General features: G+C 38.1%; 1 long non-coding RNA gene across 4 annotated transcripts; it reads right to left on the reverse strand.

Annotated features, from left to right (window-relative positions):
- Positions 1–1,119: 1,119 nt before the first annotated feature.
- LOC135438067 (uncharacterized) lies at positions 1,120–10,526 on the reverse strand. Of its 4 annotated transcripts, none has more exons than XR_010437832.1 (4): positions 10,223–10,526; positions 7,095–7,427; positions 3,990–4,311; positions 1,120–1,187 (listed from the first exon to the last, which is right to left on the reverse strand). It is a non-coding gene; the product is annotated as an uncharacterized LOC135438067 (long non-coding RNA). The 4 variants fall into 4 exon arrangements; XR_010437831.1 differs by having other exon boundaries at positions 7,095–7,465; XR_010437833.1 differs by having other exon boundaries at positions 7,106–7,427; positions 10,212–10,526.
- Positions 10,527–11,711: the final 1,185 nt, after the last annotated feature.

The following is an 11,711-nucleotide window of genomic DNA, read 5'->3' on the forward strand; positions in this document are numbered from 1 at the left end:
AATACTATTAAGATCGGACAACTATATCATATAGCTGCCATAGGAAAGATCGGTCGAAAATTAAGTTTTTGTATGGAAAATTTTTATGTTTTTCAAGATATCTTGACCAAACTCGGTATTTATTAGTTTTACTACGCTCCCCATATATATGCAAAATCCTATTAAGATCGGACAACTATATCATATAGCTGCCATAGGAACGATCGTTCGAAAATTATGCGGTTGTATGGATTTTTTTTTGTTTTTCAAGATATCTTGACCAAGCTCGGCATTTATTAGTTTTACTAAGCTCCCTCCACTTATGCAAAATCTTATTCACATCGGGCTACTATATCATATAGCTGCCATAGGAACGATCGGTCGAAATTTAAGTTTTTATATGGAAAATTTTTATATTTTTCAAGATATCATGACCAACCTCGGTACTTATTAGTTTTACTAAGCTCCCCATATATATGCAAAATTCTATTAAGATCGGGCAATTATATCATATAGCTGCCATAGGAAAGATCGGTCGAATATTAAGTTTTTGTATGGAAAATTTTTATGTGTTTCAAGATATCTTGACCAAACTCAGTGGTTATTAGTTTTACTACGCTCCCCATATATATGCAAAATCCTATTAAGATCGGACAACTATATCATATAGCTGCCATAGGAACGATCGGTCGAAAATTATGCTGTTGTATGGAATTTTTTTTGTTTTTCAAGATGTCTTGACTAAGCTCGGCATACTCGGCATTAACTATTTTCCCTGTGCTTCTTAGATAAGGGCAAAGCACTATGAGCATTTTGAAAAGGTTGGGTCTGCAAGGGTATTAAATCTTCGGTGTGCCGAAGATAGCACTTCTTTCTCGTTTTAATTTTATTTTGTACGCCACTGCGTTTCTTGGCCATAACAATCACTCTCTACTCACTCAGGAAACTTTGACGCTCGATGTCCCAGTTACGACGTCAGATGTTATTGATGGGCTCTTGTCGCAGTCAGTGTACTGTCGTTTTCCTCCAGTGGTTTACTTTTTCCAGGGGTTTATTTCCTCCAGAGGTTTATTTCCTTAATTGTCCAGTTTGTCTACTGCCTCCAGGCAGTTTAGAAATCGTATTTCAATAAGCCAATCAGCACGTCAGTGCAGTTTTGTGGGTATATTCTCAATGAATTTATTTGCCTTTTAAATTGTGCGCTTAGCCTATGGATATATATACCTATGCTGTTATTGGTTATCAGCTACAAAGAGAGGGAGAGTGAGTAGCTAGCATATGCCTGTATCAGTGAACATATATATTGCTCATGGAATGCGCTCAGACGGAGCGTGTGATATGCAGCGTAAGCATAAACGGTCAGCTAGTGAGGGTAGTGAACCGCGCTGCTTAATATAAGCCAGAGCCAATACATAAAGTAGCTCTGGGCTTGTTTACTGTATAATTGTTATTGTATGCAACAAAGTGCCGCATACTTTATATTTAAATACAGGGTGTTTGGTTAGGGCATATACACACTACAATAAGCATAGAAGACAGGAACAATATTACCCTAGGTTTAGGAAAAAATAATCCGCTTGTAGTAAATAAAATAGGCTAAAATTATGCAATAACTAATTTAGCTCGAGACTAATATTATTCAAGGACTACTCAGCCATCGAACAATTTAAAAATTAAATTTTTTATTTTACTTTTTTAACGTTATTCAAAGATAAGAAAAAACTCAAATACTTTAATCAATTTTTAAATTCGTATACATTTTTTTACTATTTTTCAATTTTCAAAATTTTTTTTTATGAATAAGTTCACTAAATAAGTAAACATTTATAATATTACGTTATTACTTTAAATTTGTTACAATCTTAAATATTGCCATTGACAACAATGGATATAAACCAACAAATCAAAACATAAGCGCAAGTCAGTGAGTTGATCAAATGTAATATGATCAGCCAAATGACGGCCACCGTCTTATGCCGACTTAGGGCATAAGCGCTGACCATGCATCCCAAAGGCAAGGCCCGGGAGCGCTGTGTACGAAAAGTACATAGCTGCACGTGTACTAATAGTTTAATTCAAATATACATGCATGTGAATGCTCTCCCTCTCTGACGATGTTAGCTTTAAAATAATTAGCTTAAGTCCATTTTATGTATGGAAATGAAAAAAAGAATAAATTCAGAACCAAAACGGAGCAGACGTTCCGCAAGAGAAAAGAAGTGTTATTATTCTAAAGACAAATGCAAACCAGAACTGACGTGCTTGTGTCATTTAAAGCGGATAATTTATTACACAAATAAAACAAGGATAATTTTATTATAACACACACAGATAAGCAAACACACAGAGATTAACATACAAGCAAGCGTGACAAACAGACAAATTAAAAGAAAAAGAGACAGACAGACAGGCAGGCCGACAGAAAGACAGGCAGGTATGCCGACAGACATGCAGGCAGACAGAAATAGACAGACAAAGGGACAGACATGCCAATAGGCAGACAGGCAGGCAGTCAGAAAGAAAGAGAAAAAGACACATACGCAGGCAGACAGAGTGCCTGACATGTAGAGACAGTTTGAAAGTCAGGCACTGACAGACTGACAGACAGAGGCTGGCCTGCATATGACAGACAGACAGACACACTGACAAATAGACAGAGAAAGACTGACAGACAAATATACAGACTTAAAGACAAGCAGACAAACGCACAGAAAGACAGCCTTACAGAGACAAACTGACGGCCAGATATACCATTAGACAGATAGAGACAGACAATCAGAGTGACCAGAAAGAACGACAAGCTTGCCGACAGAGATACAGACACACAAAGACAGAAAAAGACAGACTGTCACAGAGACAGACAGACATTCAGGCAAGTAGTCGGGTAGACAGAAAGAAAAAACAACAGACAGATTGTTTGACAGGTAGAAGCGTACAGACAGACATGAATTCAGACCGTCAGCCGGACAGACAGAGACTGACAGACACACCGATAGACAGGTAGAGACCGACAAACAGGCAGACGAAAAGAATGAAAGAGACAGACAGAACGAAAGACAGGGAGCCAGAAAAACTGATAGCCAGACAGACAAAAAGATAGACACTTTTTTCGACAGGCATACAGTCACAGGCAAAAAAAAACTTGCAGACGGGCAGACAGACAGACATGAAGGCAGACAGGCTGTCTGACAGGTAGAAACATAAAAACTGAGCGAATGACAGGCATTCAGACCGTCAGCTGGAATGACAGAGAATGACAGACAGACCGTCAGACAGACATACAGACAGTTAGCCAGATGTAGACAAACATGCAGATGACAGAGCGACAAAAAGACAGGCGGACAAAGACAGACATATAGACAGACAGACAAATAGTAAGATAGACAGATAAACAGACAGATTGGCAAACGCACAGACATAGACAGACCGACAGGTGGACAGAGAGAGGGAAAAAGAGTACGTCCGTACCCACAAGAATCTATCGCTGTATCTCTAACAGGGACAAGTTGGAAAAAGCAACGGCATACGAAAGGTACAAATTCGCGCAGTGGAAACTTACTATTAAGATCGGGCAACTATATCATATAGCTGCCATAGGAACGATCGGTCGAAAATTAAGTTTTTGTATGGAAAATTTTTATGTTTTTCAAGATATCTTGACCAAACTCGGTATTTATTAGTTTTACTACGCTCCCCATATATATGCAAAATCCTATTAAGATCGGACAACTATATCATATAGCTGCCATAGGAACGATCGGTCGAAAATTATGCTGTTGTATGGAATTTTTTTTGTTTTTCAAGATGTCTTGACTAAGCTCGGCATACTCGGCATTAACTATTTTCCCTGTGCTTCTTAGATACGGGCAAAGCACTATGAGCATTTTGAAAAGGTTGGGTCTGCAAGGGTATTAAATCTTCGGTGTGCCGAAGATAGCACTTCTTTCTCGTTTTAATTTTATTTTGTACGCCACCGCGTTTCTTGGCCATAACACTCACTCTCTACTCACTCAGGAAACTTGGACGCTCGATGTCCCAGTTACGACGTCAGATGTTATTGATGGGCTCTTGTCGCAGTCAGTGTACTGTCGTTTTCCTCCAGTGGTTTACTTTTTCCAGGGGTTTATTTCCTCCAGAGGTTTATTTCCTTAATTGTCCAGTTTGTCTACTGCCTCCAGGGGCAGGGTTTCGTTAACATATCACGGTCGCCATGTAGAAATCGTATTTGATTTTTGCACATAAATATATTTCAATAAGCCAATCAGCACGTCAGTGCAGTTTTGTGGGTATATTCTCAATGAATTTATTTGCCTTTTAAATTGTGCGCTTAGCCTATGGATATATATACCTATGCTGTTATTGGTTATCAGATACAAAGAGAGGGAGAGTGAGTAGCTAGCATATGCCTGTATTAGTGAGCATATATATTGCTCATGGAATGCGCTCAGACAGAGCGTGTGATATGCAGCGTAAGCATAAACGGTCAGCTAGTGAGGGTAGTGAACCGCGCTGCGTAATATAAGCCAGAGCCAATACATAAAGTAGCTCTGGGCTTGTTTACTGTATAATTGTTATTGTATGCAACAAAGTGCCGCATACTTTATATTTAAATACAGGGTGTTTGGTTAGGGCATATACACACTACAATAAGCATAGAAGACAGGAACAATATTACCCTAGGTTTAGGAAAAAAGAATCCGCTTGTAGTAAATAAAATAGGCTAAAATTATGCAATAACTAATTTAGCTCGAGACTAATATTATTCAAGGACTACTCAGCCATCGAACAATTTAAAAATAAAATTTTTTATTTTACTTTTTTAACGTTATTCAAAGATAAGAAAAAACTCAAATACTTTAATCAATTTTTAAATTCGTATACATTTTTTTTTACTATTTTTCAATTTTCAAAATTTTTTTTTATGAATAAGTTCACTAAATAAGTAAACATTTATAATATTACGTTATTACTTTAAATTTGTTACAATCTTAAATATTGCCATTGACAACAATGGATATAAACGAACAAATCAAAACATAAGCGCAAGTCAGTGAGTCGATCAAATGTAACATCTGACGATGTTAGCTTTAAAATAATTAGCTTAAGTCCATTTTATGTATGGAAATGAAAAAAAGAATAAATTCAGAACCAAAACGGAGCAGACGTTCCGCAAGAGAAAAGAAGTGTTATTATTCTAAAGACAAATGCAAACCAGAACTGACGTGCTTGTGTCATTTAAAGCGGATAATTTATTACACAAATAAAACAAGGATAATTTTATTATAACACACACAGATAAGCAAACACACAGAGATTAACATACAAGCAAGCGTGACAAACAGACAAATTAAAAGAAAAAGAGACAGACAGACAGGCAGGCCGACAGAAAGACAGGCAGGTATGCCGACAGACATGCAGGCAGACAGAAATAGACAGACAAAGGGGCAGACATGCCAATAGGCAGACAGGCAGGCAGTCAGAAAGAAAGAGAAAAAGACACATACGCAGGCAGACAGAGTGCCTGACATGTAGAGACAGTTTGAAAGTCAGGCACTGACAGACTGACAGACAGAGGCTGGCCTGCATATGACAGACAGACAGACACACTGACAAATAGACAGAGAAAGACTGACAGACAAATATACAGACTTAAAGACAAGCAGACAAACGCACAGAAAGACAGCCTTACAGAGACAAACTGACGGCCAGATATACCATTAGACAGATAGAGACAGACAATCAGAGTGACCAGAAAGAACGACAAGCTTGCCGACAGAGATACAGACACACAAAGACAGAAAAAGACAGACTGTCACAGAGACAGAAAGACATTCAGGCAGGTAGTCGGGTAGACAGAAAGAAAAAACAACAGACAGATTGTTTGACAGGTAGAAGCGTACAGACAGACATGAATTCAGACCGTCAGCCGGACAGACAGAGACTGACAGACACACCGATAGACAGGTAGAGACCGACAAACAGGCAGACGAAAAGAATGAAAGAGACAGACAGAACGAAAGACAGGGAGCCAGAAAAACTGATAGCCAGACAGACAAAAAGATAGACACTTTTTTCGACAGGCATACAGTCACAGGCAAAAAAAAACTGGCAGACGGACAGACAGACAGACATGCAGGCAGACAGGCTGTCTGACAGGTAGAAACATAAAAACTGACCGAATGACAGGCATTCAGACCGTCAGCTGGAATGACAGAGAATGACAGACAGACCGTCAGACAGACATACAGACAGTTAGCCAGATGTAGACAAACATGCAGATGACAGAGCGACAAAAAGACAGGCGGACAAAGACAGACATATAGACAGACAGACAAATAGTAAGATAGACAGATAAACAGACAGATTGGCAAACGCACAGACATAGACAGACCGACAGGTGGACAGAGAGAGGGAAAAAGAGTACGTCCGTACCCACAAGAATCTATCGCTGTATCTCTAACAGGGACAGGTTGGAAAAAGCCACGGCATACGAAAGGTACCAATTCGCGCAGTGGAAACTTACTATTACGATCGGGCAACTAATCAAGAGCTGCCATAGGAACGATCGGTCGAAAATTAAGTTTTTATATGGAAAATTTTTATGTTTTTCAAGATATCTTGACCAAACTCGGTATTTATTAGTTTTACTACGCTCCCCATATATATGCAAAATCCTATTAAGATCGGGAAACTATATCATATAGCTGCCATAGGAAAGATCGGTCGAAAATTAAGTTTTTGTATGAAAAATTTTTATGTGTTTCAAGATATCTTGACCAAACTCGGTGTTTATTAGTTTTACTACGCTCCCCATATATATGCAAAATCCTATTAAGATCGGACAACTATATCATATAGCTGCCATAGGAACGATCGGTCGAAAATTATGCTGTTGTATGGAATTTTTTTTGTTTTTCAAAATGTCTTGACTAAGCTCGGCATACTCGGCATTAACTATTTTCCCTGTGCTTCTTAGATACGGGCAAAGCACTATGAGCATTTTGAAAAGGTTGGGTCTGCAAGGGTATTAAATCTTCGGTGTTCCGAAGATAGCACTTCTTTCTCGTTTTAATTTTATTTTGTACGCCAACGCGTTTCTTGGCCATAACACTCACTCTCTACTCACTCAGGAAACTTGGACGCTCGATGTCCCAGTTACGACGTCAGATGTTATTGATGGGCTCTTGTCGCAGTCAGTGTACTGTCGTTTTCCTCCAGTGGTTTACTTTTTCCAGGGGTTTATTTCCTCCAGAGGTTTATTTCCTTAATTGTCCAGTTTGTCTACTGCCTCCAGGGGCAGGGTTTCGTTAACATATCACGGTCGCCATGTAGAAATCGTATTTGATTTTTGCACATAAATATATTTCAATAAGCCAATCAGCACGTCAGTGCAGTTTTGTGGGTATATTCTCAATGAATTTATTTGCCTTTTAAATTGTGCGCTTAGCCTATGGATATATATACCTATGCTGTTATTGGTTATCAGCTACAAAGAGAGGGAGAGTGAGTAGCTAGCATATGCCTGTATCAGTGAACATATATATTGCTCATGGAATGCGCTCAGACGGAGCGTGTGATATGCAGCGTAAGCATAAACGGTCAGCTAGTGAGGGTAGTGAACCGCGCTGCGTAATATAAGCCAGAGCCAATACATAAAGTAGCTCTGGGCTTGTTTACTGTATAATTGTTATTGTATGCAACAAAGTGCCGCATACTTTATATTTAAATACAGGGTGTTTGGTTAGGGCATATACACACTACAATAAGCATAGAAGACAGGAACAATATTACCCTAGGTTTAGGAAAAAGAATCCGCTTGTAGTAAATAAAATAGGCTAAAATTATGCAATAACTAATTTAGCTCGAGACTAATATTATTCAAGGACTACTCAGCCATGGAACAATTTAAAAATTAAATTTTTTATTTTACTTTTTTAACGTTATTCAAAGATAAGAAAAAACTCAAATACTTTAATCAATTTTTAAATTCATATACATTTTTTTTTACTATTTTTCAATTTTCAAAATTTTTTTTTATGAATAAGTTCACTATATAAGTAAACATTTATAATATTACGTTATTACTTTAAATTTGTTACAATCTTAAATATTGCCATTGACAACAATGGATATAAACGAACAAATCAAAACATAAGCGCAAGTCAGTGAGTCGATCAAATGTAACATCTGACGATGTTAGCTTTAAAATAATTAGCTTAAGTCCATTTTATGTATGGAAATGAAAAAAAGAATAAATTCAGAACCAAAACGGAGCAGACGTTCCGCAAGAGAAAAGAAGTGTTATTATTCTAAAGACAAATGCAAACCAGAACTGACGTGCTTGTGTCATTTAAAGCGTATAATTTATTACACAAATAAAACAAGGATAATTTTATTATAACACACACAGATAAGCAAACACACAGAGATTAACATACAAGCAAGCGTGACAAACAGACAAATTAAAAGAAAAAGAGACAGACAGACAGGCAGGCCGACAGAAAGACAGGCAGGTATGCCGACAGACATGCAGGCAGACAGAAATAGACAGACAAAGGGGCAGACATGCCAATAGGCAGACAGGCAGGCAGTCAGAAAGAAAGAGAAAAAGACACATACGCAGGCAGACAGAGTGCCTGACATGTAGAGACAGTTTGAAAGTCAGGCACTGACAGACTGACAGACAGAGGCTGGCCTGCATATGACAGACAGACAGACACACTGACAAATAGACAGAGAAAGACTGACAGACAAATATACAGACTTAAAGACAAGCAGACAAACGCACAGAAAGACAGCCTTACAGAGACAAACTGACGGCCAGATATACCATTAGACAGATAGAGACAGACAATCAGAGTGACCAGAAAGAACGACAAGCTTGCCGACAGAGATACAGACACACAAAGACAGAAAAAGACAGACTGTCACAGAGACAGAAAGACATTCAGGCAGGTAGTCGGGTAGACAGAAAGAAAAAACAACAGACAGATTGTTTGACAGGTAGAAGCGTACAGACAGACATGAATTCAGACCGTCAGCCGGACAGACAGAGACTGACAGACACACCGATAGACAGGTAGAGACCGACAAACAGGCAGACGAAAAGAATGAAAGAGACAGACAGAACGAAAGACAGGGAGCCAGAAAAACTGATAGCCAGACAGACAAAAAGATAGACACTTTTTTCGACAGGCATACAGTCACAGGCAAAAAAAAACTGGCAGACGGACAGACAGACAGACATGCAGGCAGACAGGCTGTCTGACAGGTAGAAACATAAAAACTGACCGAATGACAGGCATTCAGACCGTCAGCTGGAATGACAGAGAATGACAGACAGACCGTCAGACAGACATACAGACAGTTAGCCAGATGTAGACAAACATGCAGATGACAGAGCGACAAAAAGACAGGCGGACAAAGACAGACATATAGACAGACAGACAAATAGTAAGATAGACAGATAAACAGACAGATTGGCAAACGCACAGACATAGACAGACCGACAGGTGGACAGAGAGAGGGAAAAAGAGTACGTCCGTACCCACAAGAATCTATCGCTGTATCTCTAACAGGGACAGGTTGGAAAAAGCAACGGCATACGAAAGGTACCAATTCGCGCAGTGGAAACTTACTATTACGATCGGGCAACTATATCATATAGCTGCCATAGGAACGATCGGTCGAAAATTAAGTTTTTATATGGAAAATTTTTATGTTTTTCAAGATATCTTGACCAAACTCGGTATTTATTAGTTTTACTACGCTCCCCATATATATGCAAAATCCTATTAAGATCGGGAAACTATATCATATAGCTGCCATAGGAAAGATCGGTCGAAAATTAAGTTTTTGTATGAAAAATTTTTATGTGTTTCAAGATATCTTGACCAAACTCGGTGTTTATTAGTTTTACTACGCTCCCCATATATATGCAAAATCCTATTAAGATCGGACAACTATATCATATAGCTGCCATAGGAACGATCGGTCGAAAATTATGCTGTTGTATGGAATTTTTTTTGTTTTTCAAGATGTCTTGACTAAGCTCGGCATACTCGGCATTAACTATTTTCCCTGTGCTTCTTAGATACGGGCAAAGCACTATGAGCATTTTGAAAAGGTTGGGTCTGCAAGGGTATTAAATCTTCGGTGTTCCGAAGATAGCACTTCTTTCTCGTTTTAATTTTATTTTGTACGCCAACGCGTTTCTTGGCCATAACACTCACTCTCTACTCACTCAGGAAACTTGGACGCTCGATGTCCCAGTTACGACGTCAGATGTTATTGATGGGCTCTTGTCGCAGTCAGTGTACTGTCGTTTTCCTCCAGTGGTTTACTTTTTCCAGGGGTTTATTTCCTCCAGAGGTTTATTTCCTTAATTGTCCAGTTTGTCTACTGCCTCCAGGGGCAGGGTTTCGTTAACATATCACGGTCGCCATGTAGAAATCGTATTTGATTTTTGCACATAAATATATTTCAATAAGCCAATCAGCACGTCAGTGCAGTTTTGTGGGTATATTCTCAATGAATTTATTTGCCTTTTAAATTGTGCGCTTAGCCTATGGATATATATACCTATGCTGTTATTGGTTATCAGCTACAAAGAGAGGGAGAGTGAGTAGCTAGCATATGCCTGTATCAGTGAACATATATATTGCTCATGGAATGCGCTCAGACGGAGCGTGTGATATGCAGCGTAAGCATAAACGGTCAGCTAGTGAGGGTAGTGAACCGCGCTGCGTAATATAAGCCAGAGCCAATACATAAAGTAGCTCTGGGCTTGTTTACTGTATAATTGTTATTGTATGCAACAAAGTGCCGCATACTTTATATTTAAATACAGGGTGTTTGGTTAGGGCATATACACACTACAATAAGCATAGAAGACAGGAACAATATTACCCTAGGTTTAGGAAAAAGAATCCGCTTGTAGTAAATAAAATAGGCTAAAATTATGCAATAACTAATTTAGCTCGAGACTAATATTATTCAAGGACTACTCAGCCATGGAACAATTTAAAAATTAAATTTTTTATTTTACTTTTTTAACGTTATTCAAAGATAAGAAAAAACTCAAATACTTTAATCAATTTTTAAATTCATATACATTTTTTTTTACTATTTTTCAATTTTCAAAATTTTTTTTTATGAATAAGTTCACTATATAAGTAAACATTTATAATATTACGTTATTACTTTAAATTTGTTACAATCTTAAATATTGCCATTGACAACAATGGATATAAACGAACAAATCAAAACATAAGCGCAAGTCAGTGAGTCGATCAAATGTAATATGATCAGCCAAATGACGGCCACCTTCTTATGCCGACTTAGGGCATAAGCGCTGACCATGCATCCCAAAGGCAAGGCCCGGGAGCGCTGTGTACGAAAAGTACATAGCTGCACGTGCACTAATACTTTAAAAATAAAAAAAAAAAAATAAAATATACATGCATGAGAATGCTCTCCCTCTCTGACGATGTTAGCTTTAAAATAATTAGCTTAAGTCCATTTTATGTATGGAAATGAAAAAAAGAATAAATTCAGAACCAAAACGGAGCAGACGTTCCGCAAGAGAAAAGAAGTGTTATTATTCTAAAGACAAATGCAAACCAGAACTGACGTGCTTGTGTCATTTAAAGCGGATAATTTATTACACAAATAAAACAAGGATAATTTTATTATAACACACACAGATAAGCAAACACACAGAGATTAACATA

The sequence above is a fragment of the Drosophila montana genome, unplaced genomic scaffold, assembly GCF_035044405.1.
Source record: "Drosophila montana isolate Dmon_TW-CO22-7 unplaced genomic scaffold, ASM3504440v1 contig_3843_1, whole genome shotgun sequence".
Lineage (NCBI taxonomy): Eukaryota > Metazoa > Arthropoda > Insecta > Diptera > Drosophilidae > Drosophila > Drosophila montana.